Here is a 19,332-nt window from a genome sequence, read left to right as displayed (position 1 = left end):
GTTATCTTTTTACCTTGCTTATAGTTTCCTTTGCTGTGCAAAACCTTGTAAGTTTAATCAGGTCCCACTTGTTTACTTTTGTTTTTATTTCTATTACTCTAGGAGGTGGGTCATAGAGGATCTTGCTTTGATTTATGTCATTGAGTGTTCTGCCTATGTTTTCCTCTAAGAGTTTTATAGTTTGTGGTCTTACATTTAGGTCTTTAATCCATTTTGAGTTTATCTTTGTGTATGGTGTTAGGAAGTGTTCTAATTTCATTATTTTACATGTAGCTGTCCAGTTTTCTAAGCATCATTTATTGAAGAGGCTGTCTCTGTCCCATTGTATATTCTTGCCCTCTTTGTAAAAAATAATATACCCATAGGTGTATGGGTTTCTTTCTGGGCTTTCTATCTTGTTCCATTGGTCTGTATTTCTGCTTTTGTGCCAGTACCATACTGTCTTGATGACTGTACCTTTGTAGTATAATTTGAAGTCAGGAAGCTTGATTCCTCCAGCTCCATTCTTCTTTCTCAAGACTGCTTTGGCTATTCAGGGTCTTTTTCACTTCCATATGAATTGGGAATTTTTTGTTGTTCTAGTTCTGTGAAAAGTGTCTTTGTAATTTGATAGGGATCACATTGAATCTGTAGATTGCACTTGGTAGTATAGTCATTTTCACAATATTGATTCTACCTACTCAGGAATGTGGATTATCTCTCCAACTGTTTATGTTTTCTTTGATTTCTTTCATCAGTGTCTTATAATTTTCTGAACACAATTCTTTTGTCTTCTTAGATAAGTTTATTCCTAGATATTTAATTGTTTTTGTTGCAATGGTGAATGGGATTGATTCCTTAATTTCTCTTTCTGACTTTTCATTGTTAATATATAGAAATGCAAGTGATTTTTGTTTATTGATTTTGTATCCTGCAACTTTACTAAATTCACTGATTGGCTTTAATAATTTTCTGATACTATCTTCACACTTTTCTATGTACAGGATCATGTCATCTGCAAACAGTGAGAGGCTTACTTCTTTTCTGATCTGGATTCCTTTTATTTCTTTTTCTTCTCTGATTGCTATAGCTAGGGCTACCAGAACTACATTGAATAATAGTACGGAAAGTGGACACCCTTGTCTTGCTCCTAATCTTAGGGGGAATGCTTTCAGTTTTTCACCATTGAGAATAATGTTTGCTGTAGGCTTATGGCCTTTGCTATGTTGAGGTAGGTTACTTCTATACCCATTTTTTGAAGAGTTTTAATCATAAATGGGTGCTGAATTTTCTCAAAGGCTTTCTCTGTATCTATTGAGATGATTGTGTTGTTTTATTCTTTCAATTTGTTAGTGGTGTATCACATTGATTGATTTATGTATATTGAAAAATCCTTGCATCCCTGGAATAAACCCAACTTGATCATGGTGTATGAGCTTTTTGATGTGTTGCTGAATTCTTCTTGCTAAAATTTTGTTAAGGATTTTTACATCTGTGTTCATCTATGCCTATAGTTTTCTTTTTTTGTGTTGTCTTTGTCTGGTTTTGGTATCAGGATAATGGTGGCCTCATAGAATGAGTTTGGAAGTGTTCCTTCCTCTTCAATTTTTTTGAAAGAGTTTTAGAAGAATAGGCATTAGCTCTTCTCTAAATGTTTGATAGAATTCTCCTGTGAAGCCATCTGGTCCTGGGCTTTTGTTTTTTTGGGAGATTTTTAATCACAGCTTCAATTTCAGTGCTTATAATTGGGTTGTTCATAATTTCTATTTCTTCTTGGCTCAGTCTTGGAAGATTGAACTTTTCTAAGAATCTGTCCATTTCTTCCAGGTTATCTCTTTTATTGCTCTATAGTTGTTCATTATAGTCTCTTCTAATCTTTGGATTTCTGTATTGTCTGTTGCAGCCTCTCCTTTTTCATTTTTAATTTTATCAATTTGATTCTTGTCCCTTTTTTCCTTAATGAGTCTGGCCAAGGGTTTGTCAATTTTGTTTATCTTCTCAAAGAACCAGCTTTTAGTTTTATTAATCTTTATTATTGCTTCTTTTATTGCTTTTTCATTTATTTCTGCTCAGATCTTTATGATTTCTCTCCTTCTACTATTGTTGTTGTTGTTGTTCTTCTTCTTCTTCTTTTTCCAGTTGTTTTAGGTATAAAGTACAGTTGGATATTCAGTGTTTTTCTTGTTTCTTGAGGTAGGATGTATTGCCATAAGCTTCGCTCTTAGAACCGCTTTTGCTGCACCTCATAGGCTTTGAGTTGTGTTTTTATTGTCATTTGTTTCTATAAATTTTTTTATTTCCCCTTTTGATTTCTTCAGTATCCTGCTGGTTATTTGGAAAGGTATTGTTTAATCTCCATGTGTTTGTGTTTCTTATAGTTTTTTCGTGTAACTGATATCTGGTCTTATAATGTTGTGGTCAGAGTAGATGCTTGATATGATTTCAGTTTTCTTAAATTTACTGGGGTTTATCACCCAAGTTGTAGTCTATCCTGGAGAATGTTCCATGTACACTTGAGAAGTTGCATTCTGCACGTGGATGGAATGTCCTGAAGATATCAATGAGATTCTTTTCATCTAATGTATCATTTAAGACTTGTTTTTCCTTTTGATTTTCTGTTTTGATGATCTGTCCCTTTGTGTGAGTGGGGTGTTAAAGCCTCCTACTATTATTGTGTTGCTGTCAGTTTCTCCTTTTATGTCTGCTAGTGTTTGTCTTATGTATTGAGGTGCTTCTGTGTTGGGTGCATAGATGTTTACAATTGTTATGTCTTCCTCTTGGATTGATTCCTTATGTAGTGTTCTTCCTTATCTCTTGTAATCTTTGTTTTAAGGGCTATTTTGTCTGATATGAGGATTGCTACTCCAGCTTTCTTTTGCTCCCCTTTTGCATGGAATATATTTTTCTATCTTCTCACTTTCAGTCTATATGTGTCCACTTGAGGACTCAAGTGGATTTCTTGTAGACAGCATATATATGGGTCTTGTTTTTGTATTCATTCAGCCCGTCTGTGTCTTTTAGTTGGAGCATTTAATCCATTTTTATTTAAAATAATTATTGATATATATGTTCCCATTGCCTTTTTCTTAATTGTTTGGGGTTTATTTTGTAGGTCTTTTTTCTTCTCTTTTATTTCTTGACTATATAAGTCCCTTTAACATTCGTTGTAAAGCTTGTTAGGTAATACTGAAGTCTCCTAACTTTTCTTTGTCTGAAAAGCTTTTTATTTCTCCATCAATTTTTAATGAGATCCTTGCCAGGTACAGTAATCTTGGTTGTAGAGTGTTCCCTTTCAGTACTTTAAATATATCTTGCCATTCCCTATTGACCTGCAGAGTTTCTGCTGAAAGATCAGCTCTTAAACATATGGAATTTCCCTTGTATGTTACTTATTGCCTTTCCTTTGCTGCTTTTAATATTCTTTCTTTGTATTTAGTGTTTTTTAGTTTGATTAGTATGTGCCTTGGCATATTTCTCCTTGGGTTTAACCTGTATGCAGCTCTTTGGTCCTCTTGGACTTGATTGACTGTATCCTTTTCCATGTTGGGAAATTTTCAACTATAATCTCTTCAAAAATTTTCTCATACCCTTTCATTTTCTCTTCTTATTCTCTGACCCCTATAATTTGAATGTTGGTGAATTTGATATTGTCCCAGAGGTTCCTGAGACTATCCTCAGTTCTTTTCATTCTTTTTACTTTATTCTGCTCTTCAGAATTTATTTCCACCATTTTATCTTCCAGCTCACTGATTCATTCTTCCCCTTTAGATGTTCTGCTATTGGTTCCTTCCAGAGTATTTTGAATTTCAGTAATTGTGTTGTTTGTCTCTGTATGTTTATTATTTAATTCTTCTAGGTCTTTGTTAATTGATTCTTGTATTTTCTCCATTTTGTTTTCAAGACTTTTGATCATCTTTGCTATCATTATTCTGAATTCTTTCTCAGGTAGTTTCCCTATTTCCTCTTCATTTATTTAGCCTGCTGGGTTTGTTCCTTCATTTGTGTAGTATTTCTTTGCCTTTTCATTTTTTTTTAACTTATTGTTTTTGAGGTCTTCTTTTCTCAGACTTCAAGGAAAGTTAAATTCTTTCCTTGAAAAAGGTTGAATTTTTTCCTCCTTTTGGTTTCTTCCCTCCTAAGGTTGGTTCAGTGGTTTGTGTAAGCTTTTTATAGGATGATATTTGTACTGAGTTTTTGTTTGTTTGTTTGTTTTTCCTCTGATGGGCAAGGCTGAGTGAGGTGGTGATTGCGTCTGCTGATGATTGGGTTTGTATTTTTACTTTGTTTGATGCTTAGATGCAGCCTCTAGCACAAGGTGCTACTGCTGATTGGGTGATGCCAGGTCTTGTATTCCAATGGTTTCCTTTGTGCGAGTTCTCACGATTTGTTACTCCCTAGGGTTAGTTCTCTGCTATTCTAGGGCCTTGGAGTCAGTGTTCCCACTCCAAAGGCTCAGAGCTTGATCTCTGGTTGGGAGCAAAAATTCCACAAGTTGTTTGTTATGGCATTATGTGAGATTAAACCAGATATCCAAAAATAAGAAACCAAAGATGAACCCCGGACAAATGGCAGTTACAAAATCATGAAAGTAATAATTAAAATAATGGAATATACACATATACACACATGAGCAAAGTCAAAACAGTCCTAAATAAATAAAGTACAATAGACTGACTGGCAAACAAAGGAAACAAAAATTGTATTTACCAGTTAAAACAAAACTAACTAAAGCACAAACTGGGAACAAAACTAAAGCAGAATGTGAAGTGGGTTATAAAGCAATGAAAACAAACTAACAAACATGTTGAGAGGAAAGGAAAGAAAGAAAAGAAAACAAGAATAGGTATGCAAAGTTAAATAGAGGTAGATGAAGAAGATTTATATACACTAAAGATTAACTACAAGGGGAGAAGAACAGTCAGAAAGGTAAACAAAGGAATAAGTGTAGAAACGTATAATAGGCTTAAAAAAATTAAAATTATCAAAAGAGAAAAGAATAAAAAAAGAAGAAGAAAGAAAAAAAGCCCAATGTAGAGGCAGAGGTTTATAACAACAATAAAAATGTGCCAGAATATACACATGTACAGATACACCCGTAAGCAAAATCTAAATAGTCTAGCAAAAGTAAAGTACAACAGATTGATCTGGTGAAGAAAGGAAACCCAAAATTATATCTACCAGTTAAGAACAAAATTAACTAAAGCATAAAGTAGAAAACAAAACTAAAGTGAGGTGTCAATTAGGGAACAAAGCAATGAAAATAAAACTAACAAATAGATTGTGAGGAAAGGAAAGAAAGAAAAGAAAGAAATATTAGATATGCAAAGTTACATAGAGGTAGATAAAGAAGATTTATATACATTAAAGATTAACTGCAGGGGGAAAAGAATAGTAGGAAAAGCAAACAAAGGAATAAATATAGAAAAAATAATTATAAGTTTAAAAATTACATAAAGTGAGAGAGGGGGGGAAAAAAAAGGAAAGCTCCACAGAACTGCAAAAGCCCAACATAGAGGCAGAGGTTTATAACAACAATAAAAAATGTGACTGAGGGAAAAAACATAGCTCAAGAGCTTAATTAGATTTCAAAGTGCCATTAAAATCAACCACTATAACAGGGAGGGGGAAAAGGAAAAAAGGAAAAGATAAGAAAATCCAAAAGAATCTACAGAACAAGTGAAACAATAAGAATAATAAAAGTTTTTCTTGAGTCACTGCTGTCAGAGTCCTTTGCCTCACTGGAGTCACAGTCCACCTCACCTCCTTAGGATGCCCTCCAGCACTGTGCTGATCTCTGGACCTTCCATGGGGGCAGCTCAGATTCTAATTTGGTTCTACTCCTGTGTGTTCTTGCCTTCAGTGTCCACGATCTTTTGTGGGAGCTCTCAATGTCCTTTAATATATTCCATAGAGCCAGAGTCTGCCTAGTTAATCTTGTGGATTTAATCTGCAGCTTGTACAGATGGTGGGAAGGTTTTGGGTCTTCTTCCTTGGCCACACTGCCCCTGGGTTTCAACTGTGGTTTTGTTTCCACCTCTGCATGTGGGTCGTCCACTGGGGATTGCTCCTGAGGCTGCCCTGGAGGACTTGGGTTTGCCCCAGTGAGGGCCAGGTATCTAAGTGGTGTAGCTGCTTGGGTCACAGGGGTTCTGGAAGCACCAGGTACTCAGGGGGGTTGGTGACTACGGCAGCAGGAAATATAGTGCTCTAGAAGGGTATGACAACCAGTGTTGGCCAATACACTCCAGTATTCTTGCCTGGAGAAACCCCCTAACAGAGAAGCCTGGCAGGCCAGCCTACAGAGCTGAAAAGAGTTGGACAAGACCAAACCAACCCTGCACGCATAGACGCAAGATTTTTCTTTTGTCTGCGGCAGCTCTGCCCCAGTGAGAGTTGAGCATGAAGGTGGCATAGCTGCTTGGCTTGTGGGGATGCTGGTGGCACCAAATGTGCAGGGACACAGACTGCCTCCACAGCAGGAGTTATGGCCCTATCTGAGTCTTTCTTTGAGCCGCTTGTAGCTGGTGATCAGAAGGCCTCTTTGGCCAGTCTTTCTCCATAGCTCTGCCTGGGGTCCTTCTCTGTTGTTCAGCATGTCAGGCACATAAAGGAGCCCCCCTGGCTGGGGTCCTACTCTGTAGGTTGGCACGTCAGGCACTTAAAGAGGCACCCTGGGTGGTGTCCTGCTCTGTAGTTCAGTGCATCAGTCGTTTGATGGGCCAGCCTCTCTGTTGTTCACCTACCGATGCTGGCAGGTGGGGAGAGAGAGGCTGTGGTGATGGCTCCACTCCCTACGCGTAACTCAGCAGTATCGCCTTGCTTCCATGGCTGCCTGGCTTTCCTCCACAGGCATTTCCCACCATGATCTCCTCCCTCACATGCCCTTGATCTGTCTCTCCGTGGTCAGCAGCAGCCTTTGCCCAGGGATTGCTCCACAATCCCTAAACTCCAGCTCCTAGCCAATGCACCTTCCAGGGGACCTGTGTCCCTGTCCAGGGTCTGTATGGCTGTGGCAAGGACTGTCTGATTCTCATTCCATTTAGGCTGCTACAGATCAGCTGTTTCACTTTTAGCTTTAAATGTTTCTCCTCTGACTCAGACACTTGCCCCGCTGTGGGGATCAGACCTCTGCTTCCATTACACCACCTGCTGAGGGCAGGTCCAGTCCTACTAACACTCCCATTTTTTCCCCTAGTTCCTTCATCCTACTGAGTTTTGCATGGGTCTATATATTCTTTTCCGCTGGTCAGGTACTCCTGTCCGCTCTCAGCTAGTGTTCTGCATGCACGTCTGTGTCTGGAGGTGTATTCCTGTTGTATCCGTGGAGAGGGATGTACTCCAGGTCCACCTACTCCTCCGCCATCTTATTCTCAAAATTTAATTATTTTTAATTGGAGGCTAATTGCTTTACAATATTTTGTTGGTTTCTGCCATATATCAACATGAATAAGCCTTAGGTATATGTATGTCCCCATCCTCTTGAACGATCCCTCAAAGCTCCCACTCCATCCCATCCCTCTAGGTTGCAGGACAGAACATCTGATTTGAGCTCCCTGCATCATACAGCAAATTTCCACTGGCTATCTGTTTTATATATGGTAATGCATATGTTTCAATGATACTCTCTCAATTCACCTTCCCCTCTCCTTCCCCACCTGTGCCCACAAATCTGTTCTCTATGTCGGCATCTCCATTGCTGCCCTGCAGAATGGATCTGCAGGGTTGCTGTTGCTTTTTGAAGTTGCACTGCCTGGTAGAGAGATGCCTTCACTTAATTGTAGATCAAGGGGAGAACCTTCTTGTTTATAATCTTATATATACCTTCTTATATTTATAGAGATTTTCCTGGAGCTCACCAGGCAACTGAAGCCAATCTAGTGAAGCAGTACTAATTTTGCCCTTTCCTTTTAGCTAACTGGAAGGCACACTTTTTAAACTAAAGGAAAAACAAAACAAAAACGGATACACTATTTTAAATTCAACTGCCTGAAAACTTTCAGTAGTAAATGAACTTGTGTGATTAATATGGAAAATAAGTCTTCTTTTCTTCAACTCCATGCTCCACTCTGTGTTTCAGCTGTCCTTGTGCCAAGAAGCTTTGGCAATCTGCAAATCTTTCTTTTTCTTTTTTTTTTTTTAACCTCAAAAGTAAATAACAAAACACAGACTCCATGGGTTTGTGGCTGATTTTACAGAATATTATGGCATGGATAGCTGTGACAAAATTCTCCCAAAGTTTCCTGCTCCCACAAGTGGATCTTTGGAATACTCCCATCTTGTACATGTTTGTGCATGTATGTTTTATTTCTAAACTCGTCCTACATTCAGTTCGGTTCAGTCGCCCAGTTGTGTCCAGCTCTTTGCGACACCATGAATCACAGCACATCAGGCCTCCCTGTCCATCACCATCTCCCGGAGTTCACTCAGACTCATGTCCATCGAGTCGGTGGTGCCATCCAGCCATCTCATCCTCTGTCATCCCCTTCTCCTCCTGCCCCCAATCCCTCCCAGCATCAGAGTCTTTTCCAATGAGTCAACTCTTCGCATGAAGTGGCCAAAGTACTGGAGTTTCAGCTTTAGCATCATTCCCTCCAAAGAAATCCCAGGGCTGATCTCCTTCAGGATGGACTGGTTGTATCTCCTTGCAGTCTAAGGGACTCTCAAGAGCCTTCTTCAACACCACAGTTCAAAGGCATCAAGTCTTTGGCACTCAGCTTTCTTCACAGTCCAACTCTCGGATCCATACATGACCACTGGAAAAACCATAGCCTTGACTAAATGGACTACATTAACATGATTCAAATTTACAAAAATATTTTTAAAAATGATGTTTAGTGGTCCTCAGAATACTGAAATGGTAACTAAAAAAGCTAGATGAAGCGTTTAAAATTTTTCTAAAAGCTAAAAGAGCTAACAAGATACTGAAGAATTACCTGGCCAAAATTAGGAGAAACTGAAAATTAAGAAGGTTAAGCTGAAAACTAAAAGCTGCTTTTAAGGGTATTTGTCTATTGAAAGAAACAGCTGGGAACTGAGCTCTGGTTTTGGCAGCCTCCTGAGGCAAAGGGATAGACTTCAAAAGTCAATTCCTACCCAAATGCAGAGTCTGAAAGGGGCTATAGCCTCTGAAGAAGGAGTGAAGCAGAAGGAAAGAAGTCCTTACCTGCACCTTCCTCAAATGATACTCTCATAGTGCCCCCAATCCACTGGTGAAAGCAAATGAAATCCTTCTTTTGAGGCCTTGAATTATTCCTGCAATTATTTTGTTTTCAGATATGATGGTCAGACACACAAAAATGAAGATATCATTAATTAGAACCAGCAAAATACACAACAGAAAGATTATAATGAATTCAGATATAATATTTAAATTAACAAGCATATATCATAAGATGACCTATAGTTACAAACTAAAAATATAAAAAAAGACATAAGAAATAAAATTTATTTTAAGAAAGATACTGATTAAAAAAAAATCAATCTTCTCATCCTAAAACTGTAAGTAAAATTAAAAATTCAATGTAAAGCTTTAATTGAATACAAATAGCTGAAAAAATTAGTGAGGTAGAAGACAAGTTGGAATAAATTTTCCAGAAAGCAGCATCGAGAAAAGATGGAAAATGCATAAGACACACTGAGAAACACAAAATATAGACAGAGAAGACCTGAAATAACTGGGGTAGGAATTCACCATATGGTTTGTCCCTCTAGACCAAGGAGGCCATGGAGAGAGGTGTGTGTGGTTCTAAAAAGGCAACAGGAAGTATACCTTTGGTATTGGGGCTCTTCCACATCTTTACTGGGATAAGTGAAGTTGCTCAGTCGTGTTCGACTCTTTGCAACCCCATGGACTGTAGCCCGCCAGGCTCCTCCATCCATGGGATTTTCCAGGCAAAAGTAGTGCAGTGGGTAGCCTTTCCCTTCTCCAGGGGATCTTCCTGACCCAGGGATCGAAGCTAGGTCTCCCGCATTTCAGGCAGACTCTTTACTGTCTGAGCCACCAGGGAGACACTATATAAAACCAAACACAAGTACAGGTAAAACTGGAGTGACATGAATAAGAACAGAGGATTGTACAAATGTTAATGCTGGTTGTTGAACTTCTACAAAACTTTAACACTGGGGAAAATTCGGGAATGTGGACAGGGAGATCTCTCTGTATTATTTCTTACAACTGCATGTGAATCTACAGTTATCACAATGAAATTTGAATAAAAAAAGAAGCAGACATCTTGACACGTGACGACAATGTAGAATTCCTAAGGCAAAGAGAAAACCTTAAACACAACAGGAGAAAAAATAAAGAAGGTAGATGACCTCCAAGAAAGAGCCCAGCAGCTTGACTGCCAGCTCACTCCTTCATGCAACCAAGGATGCTAGAAGCCAGTGGGAAAATGTTGTCAACATTTTGAGATATATAGCTGGCAAAGTTATCCTCTAAAATGGAGGTAGAATAAGATAAGGAGACACCTTCAGAAACACACAATTTGAAAGTGCTCAACACCCCACAAAACTGTATTAAAGACAAATTCTAAAGGATGTATTTTGCAGGAATAAAGATGACCTTTGATGAAACATTTGATACCTACAAGGGAGTAAAAGACAATCAAAGTGGTGTTAGTTCATGAAACTTGACAAGTTACCAGATATCTCAACTGAATATCAAGACTTAGTAACATTAAGACAATGTGGAATGATTAAGATAGCCCAAGGGGAATAGAAGAGAGAGCCTGGAAACAGGATTAAGAGGTGCAGATCATGTGTCTCTTTAAAGTAATTAGCCTCCAATTAAAATAAATAAATTTATATTTAAACAAAACAACAAAAAAAGAGGTGCAGATCAACGGGAAAGTCTGTCCTTTATATAAACAGTGCAGGAAGTAGTAATAAGTATGAATCTGGGAAAATACACCCATGGGTCCCTCTCTCACACCATTAGCAGGTGGATGAAGCACAGAGATAAAGCTGCTGGAAATAAATTTGTATGATATATTCATGACATCTGGGAAGGGAAATATTAAATAGAACACAAAGAGCATAAGACAAAAAGGAAAATATAAAAATTAGGACTATGTTAGAATTACAAATTTGCTCATCAAAAAGTATTATAAAAATGATTAAAAGACAAGCCAGAATGGGAGAAGATATTTGCTGAGCTATAGAGGACTCATATCCATAACATACAATGAACTCATACAAATCAGTAAAAGGGAGAAAATCAAATGGGAAAAAAAAAAAAAAAAAAAAAGAGCAAAACACAGACATTTCCCCAAACAAGTAGTCCTAAAGGCCAATAAACCTTTGTAAAAGTGCTGGACTTAGTTTATAACCAAGGAAGTGTAGGTTAAAATCATAATGGGATAACAATACCCCCACTGATCACCACCAGATTAGCAAGGTTTGAATTCTCAAGACACAATACAAGAGAAAAATAACTCAGTTTTAAAATGGGAAAAATCTTTTAACAGACACTTCACTAATAGGTATTTGTGAAAAATACAAACTTTCAGTTATGAAGGTTGAATAAGTACCTGAGATCTACTGTACAACAGTTAGCAAGGCAGTATTAGACACTGTCTGATTATTGTTGCCGTATGAAAACTCTTGAAATTTACAGTACTGTAAAAAAAGCTTTATTCAGAATTGTTTTGGCTGTCTAGGTCCTTTGCATCTCCACATGAATTTTAGAATCAACCTATGAATTTCTACTAAAAATTTCTTCAAGGATTTTGATTGGGACTGAGTTAAATACAAATCAATTTAGGGACTTCCTGGCAGTTCAGTAGTTAAAGACTCCACATGTCCAGTGCTGGGGGCATGGGTTCAATCCCTGGGCAGGGAACTAAGGTTTTACACGCCACACAGCAGGACCTATATATATATATATATATATATATATATATATATATATATATCTTTGGGTGGAATTGACATCTTAATAATATTGACTCTTCCATATATGAGCCTGATATATTTCTCCACTTATTTATGTCTCCTTTAGATTTTTAAATGTTTTCAATAATAATGTTTTAAACATCTTCTGTTAAATATATTCCTAAATATCTCATATGCTGATGCTAATGTAAAGATATTATTTATTAAATTTTTGCATTTTGCATATTGACCTGTGTGAGTGTGTGTGCTCAGTCATGCTCAATGCTTTGTGACCCCATGGACTGCAGCCCGCTCGGCTCCTCTGATCATGGAATTCTCCAGGCAAGAATACTGGAGTGGGTTGCCATTTCCTTCTCCAGGGATCAAACCTGCATCCCCTATGTCTCTTGCATTGCAGGTGGATTCTTTTCCTGCTGAGCCATTGGGGAAGCCAAATGCACTGACTTAGTATCCTGAGATCTTGCTAAATAAGATCTTACTTATTATTTTGAATCACTTTTTATAGATTCTTTGGGATTTTCTACGTAGAATGTCATGTCTTCTATGAATAAATACAGTTTTACTTTTTCCAAAAAATTATTCAGATGACAAGTAAGTACATGAAAATGTGCTCAACACCACCAGTCATTAGACAAATGCCAATTAAAATCACAACAAAACACAACTACACACCTATCCAGAGGGCTAAAGTTATAAAGCCTGGCCACACCAAGATGCCAGTGTTGGTGGGGATGCAGAGGTTTTGGAACTCTCATACACGACTGATAAAGATAAACTTTTGTAGCTTTACATGTATATTGAAGTCAGAATTATCTGTCTCCTAGTTTCACTAAAAAGTAGATGTCACAGTTTTGTTGCTTTTCTGTTTCTCAGTGGAAGAAGGAATGCTGACTTTCACAGCCTCATTCATCATGAAACATTCCTTGTATTTTTAGGCAGATCGATTAGTAATTTTGAAAGGTTGATTACAAGTCCCTTTCTAATTCTAAACTTGAGTGGTTCTACTGGATTTATAATGCTATTATGTAACAAAACAGAGTATTTCTATGCTGCTTCTTATATTATGAAAATGAATCTGATCCAATTTATTCTGTAACAGACAGGGGATATTACAATCAGAAAAATGAATGGTAAGGGGAAGCAAAGCAGTTATACCATCATAAAGATCTAGTACAATAGACAGAAGGGAAACCACACAGACATCTCATCCAAGGCATGGGACTGTTTGAAGGTTTCTCAGTTGGAAGAGAGAGAAGGCAATGGCACCCCACTCCAGTATTCTTGCCTGGACAATCCCATGGACGGAGGAGCCTGGTAGGCTGCAGTCCATGGGGTCTCTAAGAGTCGGACACGACTGAGCGACTTCACTTTCACGTATCACTTTCATGCATTGGAGAAGGCAATGGCAACCCACTCCAGTATTCTTGCTTTGAGAATCCCAAGGACGGGGTGCTTGGTGGTCTGCCGTCTATGGGGTCGCACAGGGTCGGACACGACTGAAGCGACTTAACAGCAGCAGCAGCAGTGGGAAGAGTGTATAAATAAACATAAATAATGTAAATAATATAAACATAAATCCCACAGCAGATTTATGGAGGAGCTGGAGGAAGTTGCCCACCCATTTTCTGAAGGCCTACGTCTTCTTCCTGGAAAACCCCAGGGGGAAGCTGAGGGTCAGCTCTTCTTATGGGGTTGATCTGATGTTTAATTCCTGGGCTTTGAACAAAGCATGAATCCAAGAGGGCCTAGGAATGTCTTTCCACATTTCTACTGATAGATATTGGACATTTCTCCTTGATAAAACACTAGGAAATAGTCTCTGGGAAGCAGTTTGGATTTCAAGAGTCTTTTTTTGTTTGTTCGTTTTGAGCCATGATTACCCAGAGATGCTCAGCTCTACTCCTTCACAGGAAATCCTTGATTTCTTTTCTGTTTTATTATCCCAACCTGTTCCTGCAATTTGTATCTTTATCCGCCTCCTTTGTTTAACTAATTTATTCCTAGCCCTTTTCAGTCTTCTGTGGAATGTCTTCTCTCTTCTGAAAGGCAGAAAAGAAATAGGAGCAAGGAGTTGGTGTGCAGGAGGATGTGGGTTGTTGGTCTGAATGGGAAGGCAAATGGGGAGAAACGGGAAGAAAGGCTGAATTTCATGTAGAAGTGCGGCCTAGATGGGGTAACGGTGACATGAAATGCTTCAGGATAACGTAGATCCTGATTCAGATTAGATGTTACATATGTCAGGCTAGAATTAAATCAATCTGAAGGAGGAAAACTGAGCCCAAATATCAGCTCTTTATTCTTGATCAGGAACAATCATTGGCAGAAACCCATGAGACACCCTGGGTCTAACTCTGACTTTTATGTAGCTTAGCTCTCTTGGTATTTGTAGGTATAGTTACACAAGAAAGGAATATATTTTGGAGTGCCAGTGGACTTGGGTTCAAACATTAGTTTCACTACTGCTGTCTCTTGAGCAACTATGGGTTTAATAATGTCAAATAAAAGACTAGAAAAAAAATCGTAGGTGCACTAAACCCTTTCCAGCCATAACAGGTGAGCTAATCGGCCCATCACACAGCTGTGGTGGGCCTTACTCTGCATGTGCGGGGATTTTGCAGGCATCACCCTGCCCACATGGTGGGTTCTTATAACGCATAACCTCCCATGAAAGGAAACTCATCAAGTCATCATAATGTAGAGATAGTGGGCTTCACAGATTCCTTGCATCCAGAAAAAGAGGTGTCAGGTAAGCACAAAAGCTTGGGTACTGCACAAATCATGATAAAGAGAGATTCAGGACACACAGAATATGGTAGTTACCTCATGGTTTCATTAACTATTAAGTACAAAATCTCAGAGCAGATATTCTAGGTATTCTAGGCCAAGAAGTGCTCTTTTTCTAATCATTTTGGGGTGCATGTGACCAGGGTTCCTAGGAAGAAGTACATTTAGGCTTCCTTTGAACATTGTGACTTACATCTCTATCACGCACAAAATAAAATTTAAAATTCTCAGTGACTGAAAAAGAAAACCTAAGCATTATTTTACTTACACGTTGATTATGAAAGATTTCAATCAACCTAGTCTATTGGTTTTTAGAAATAATAACTGACACTGTGTTTCAAGAGTCCCTACAATCCTAAGTATTTTTTGTGATTTATTTGTTATTGCCTTGCAGAGTTTTTGGTCATATTTGTCCTTGCAGCCTTTTATTCTAATGCTTCTAATTTCTTTATTATTTTGCAACTGTGATTTGTTTTATGCATAATTAAACACCTTTTGCATTAGTACACTGTCTGCTTCATTTCCAACATTGAGGAAATGGCTTGTGTGCTTTCACAGAGGCTATGATCTTAATACACTGCAGGGAATAGGATTCTTGGATTCGTTATTTGCCAGCTGAGGATGGTCTTTAGACAGGGTGAAAGAAAGGGATAATTCTCTGGAATAAAAAGAGACAAGCTCAAGGAACTGTTCCAGTGTATCTGTTGAGGGCAATTAGTTTAAGAGACAAAGACTGTGACAGTCATCTCTGGGCATTTTATACCCACATAACCTTGACTGCTGAGGACTGAACTATGTAATTATCTCAACAGAGCATGTATCATCATGCTTTTTACAGCAAGTGTGAACATCTAGCTGAAACGTTCCACTTTCTAACCCTTGCAATGAAGCAGAGAACAGTCCCCAAATGAGGTGAGGCTGGAAGAGAAGCCTCTAAATTAAGGGCTCACTTCAAGCAGTGCACATCCCTGAACCTGAAGGACAGCAGGACCCTGGAGTCAGAAATGGTGGACGGACTGGAGCCAGGGTAGACACAAGAGCTCAGGTTTACCTGGCAGCCTCCCTAAAACTCACCAGGTCTCACAGAGATGAATTTTGTTTCAGAAAAAGACAATATAAGTAAGAAAATAATGTATCAAATGTTTATAATTAGTTATACAGCATGTGTCAGTCTTCAGAAACTTTACGGACCATGTTTTTAAATGGGACATTGGTTAAGAAGGTGCAGGGCTATGCCCTTGGCTGCGACTCCCCTGTTACAGGAGCTAATCTAGTCACAGGCAGATGCTTCCCTCCTTTAGGTAGCATTAACTATCACTAATGCTATCACCTGGGCTGCCCGGGTGGCACCAGTGGTAAAGGACTTACCTGCCAACGCAGGAGACATAAGAGACACCGCTTCAGCCCCTGGGTTGGGAAGATCCTCTGGAGAAGGAAAAGGCAGCCCCCTCCAGTATTCTCACTGGAGAATCGCATGGACAGAGGAGCCTGGTGGGTCACAGTCCATGGGGTCACAAAGAGTCAGACACAACTGAAATGAGTTAGCATGCACCCATGTAGCTTTAGCAGTACTATAGCCTTTAGAATAATGGGCTCAACTATTTTTTTATCTCCTTATCTGTCTTTTCTTAGCTTAAAAATAAGCCATTTAATTTAAAAAATATGAATATTTCTCAGTAAACTTTATTAGTGCCATTAAATTATTTTTGCTGCTTCCAGATATGATCCTTTTTTTTTTTTTAACTTTTCTAGGAGCAAGCTGAAAGATAATAATGGGTTCACTTTGCTTTTTAAAATTTTTATTGAAATGTAGTTGACTTACAGTATTGTGTTGTTTCAGGTATACAGTAAATGGACTCAGTTATATACACATGTATATGCAGATATATATTCTTTTGGAAATTCTTTTCCATTATAGGTTATAATAAGATATTAAGTATAGCTCCCTGTGATTAATAGCCTCACTACAGATGAGCTGAAGTTGATACTACTGATATGTATTAGAGGAAATTATTACTCATGGACTTTAAAACAGAAGAAATAGAGTACATTCAGGAATTATTTTTAGTGTAAGAATCATGAAACTAATCATTATTTTCAACTATTCTAAGACTTTTTCAAAAGAATTTTCCATGTCAGAATGCTGTTGTGGTGTGTTTTTCCACACGTGGATTGTAAATCGATAGACATGGTGTCCTCACTTTCTACATCCACTAGCTCCTATTAACCTGAGTGGTTCCCCTACAGTAGCTGGAAGCATGCAGCAGATGGCACTAAGAACACTTAGCAAAGCAGCCAGGAAGAGGTCTTCCTTCAATTGCTCTTCAGGGTCAGAAAATTGCCTGAAAAGTGAGATACACTAACTAACTGAACACAGACTTCTCAAGATAAGTTACAAACTAGGACTACAAGTTTCATACACTGTCCTCTCAGCTCAGGACTTTTGGGATTCAAAATAAACATAGAAGTGCTGCCACATGGAGCTTCCCCATGAGCCAGAATATCGTGGTACTTACTGAAATGTGAGCTTTCATAGCCATTACTTTTTCATTGTCAGATTAAACACATCCATTTAACTTTGTAAACATGAAAGACAATGTATGTACATTTATGTTCCACGAAGAAGAATGATTCATACAATAGACATTGAAGCAGATATCTGTTGCCCACGTTGTCATTTTCTTCCTTCTTTCTCTGATTCCCACTGAAGCAGAGCTGTGGGATTTTCTTGTCACAAAAGTGCTCTTATTCTCTACCTGGTGCTTTTCTTTAGGAAAATGATACTTGTTGAAGAATTGGACTAAGTCATGAAATCTTTCAGTTCAGTTCAGTTCAGTTCAGTTGAGTTGCTCAGTCCTGTCCAACTCTTTGTGACCCCATGAATTGCAGCACGCCACACCTCCCTGTCCATTACCAACTCCCAGAGAGTTTGCCCAAACTCATGTCCATCAAGTCGGTGATGCCATCCAGCCATCTCATCCTCTGTCGTCCCCTTCTCCTCCTGCCCCCAGTCGTTCTCAGCATCAGAGTCTTTTCCAATGAGTAAACTCTTTGCATGAGGTGGCCAAAGTATTGGAGTTTCAGCTCTAGCATCAGTCCTTCCAAAGAACAACCAGGACTGATCTCCTTTAGAATGGACTGGTTAGACCTCCTTGCAGTCCAAGGGACTCTCAAGAGTTTCAGTTCAGTTCAGTTGCTCAGTCATGTCCGACTCTTTGCGACCCCATGAATGGCAGCACGCCAGGCCTCCCTGTCCATCACCAACTCCTGGAGTTCACTTAGACTCACTTCCATCGAGTCAGTGATGCCATCCAGCCATCTCATCTTCTGTCATCCGCTTCCCCTCTTGCCCCCAATCCCTCCCAGCATCAGAGTCTTTTCCAATGAGTCAACTCTTCGCATGAGGTGGCCAAAGTACTGGAGTGTCAGCTTCAGCATCATTCCTTCCAAAGAAATCCCAGGGCTGATCTCCTTCAGAATGGACTGGCTGGATGTCCTTGCAGTCCAAGGGACTCTCAAGAGCCTTCTTCAACACCACAGTTCAGAAGCGTCAATTCTTCGGCACTCGCCTTTCTTCACAGTCCAACTCTCACATCGATACATGACCACTGGAAAAACCATAGTCTTGACTAGATGGACCTTTGTTGGCAAAGTAATGTCTCTAGTTTTAAATACGCTGTCTAGGTTGGTCATAACTTTTCTTCCAAGGAGTAAGCGTCTTAATTTCATGGCTGCAGTCACCATCTGCAGAAAAATAAAGTCTGACACTGTTTCCCCATCTATTTCCCATGAAGTGATGGGACCAGATGCCATGATCTTTGTTTTCTGAATGTTGAGCTTTAAGCCAACTTTTTCACTCTCCGCTTTCACTTTCATCAAGAGGCATTTTAGTTCCTCTTCACTTTCTGCCATAAGGGTGGTGTTATCTGCATATCTGAGGTTATTGATATTTCTCCCAGCAATCTTAATTCCAACTTGTGCTTCTTTCAGTCCAGCATTTCTCATGCTGTACTCTTCATATAAGTTAAATAAGCAGGGTGACAATATACAGCTTTGACGTACTCCTTTTCCTATTTGGAACCAGTCTGTTGTTCCATACTTTAGATGCCCACTAATATACAACTGGAAAATTTTGAGCATTACTTTTCTAGTGTGTGAAATGAGTGCAATTGTGTGGTACTTTGAGCATTCTGTGGCATTGCCTTTCTTTGGGACTGGAATGAAAACTGACCTTTTCCAATCCTATGGCCACTGCTGAATTTTTCAACTTTGCTGGCATATTGAGTGCAGCACTTTCACAGCATTATCTTTTAGGATTTGAAATAGTTCAACTGGAATTCCATAACCTTCACTAGCTTTGTTCGTAGTGATGCTTTCTAAGGCCAACTTAACTTCACAGTCCAGGATGTCTGGCCCTAGATGAGTGATCACATCATTGTGATTATCTTAGTCATGAAGATCTTTTTTGTACAATTCTTCCATGTATTCTTGCCACCTCTTCTAATATCTTCTGCTTCTGTTATGTCCATACCATTTCTGTCCTTCATTGAGCCCATCTTTGTATGAAATATTCCCTTGGTATCTCTAATTTTCTTGAAGAGATTTCTAGTCTTTCCCATCCGGTTGTTTTCCTTTATTTCTTTGCATTGATTGCTGAGGAAGGCATTCTTATCT

This window comes from Capra hircus, chromosome 14 (genome assembly GCF_001704415.2).
Source record: "Capra hircus breed San Clemente chromosome 14, ASM170441v1, whole genome shotgun sequence".
In the NCBI taxonomy this organism is placed as follows: Eukaryota; Metazoa; Chordata; class Mammalia; order Artiodactyla; family Bovidae; genus Capra; species Capra hircus.
This window is presented reverse-complemented; position numbering follows the sequence as displayed.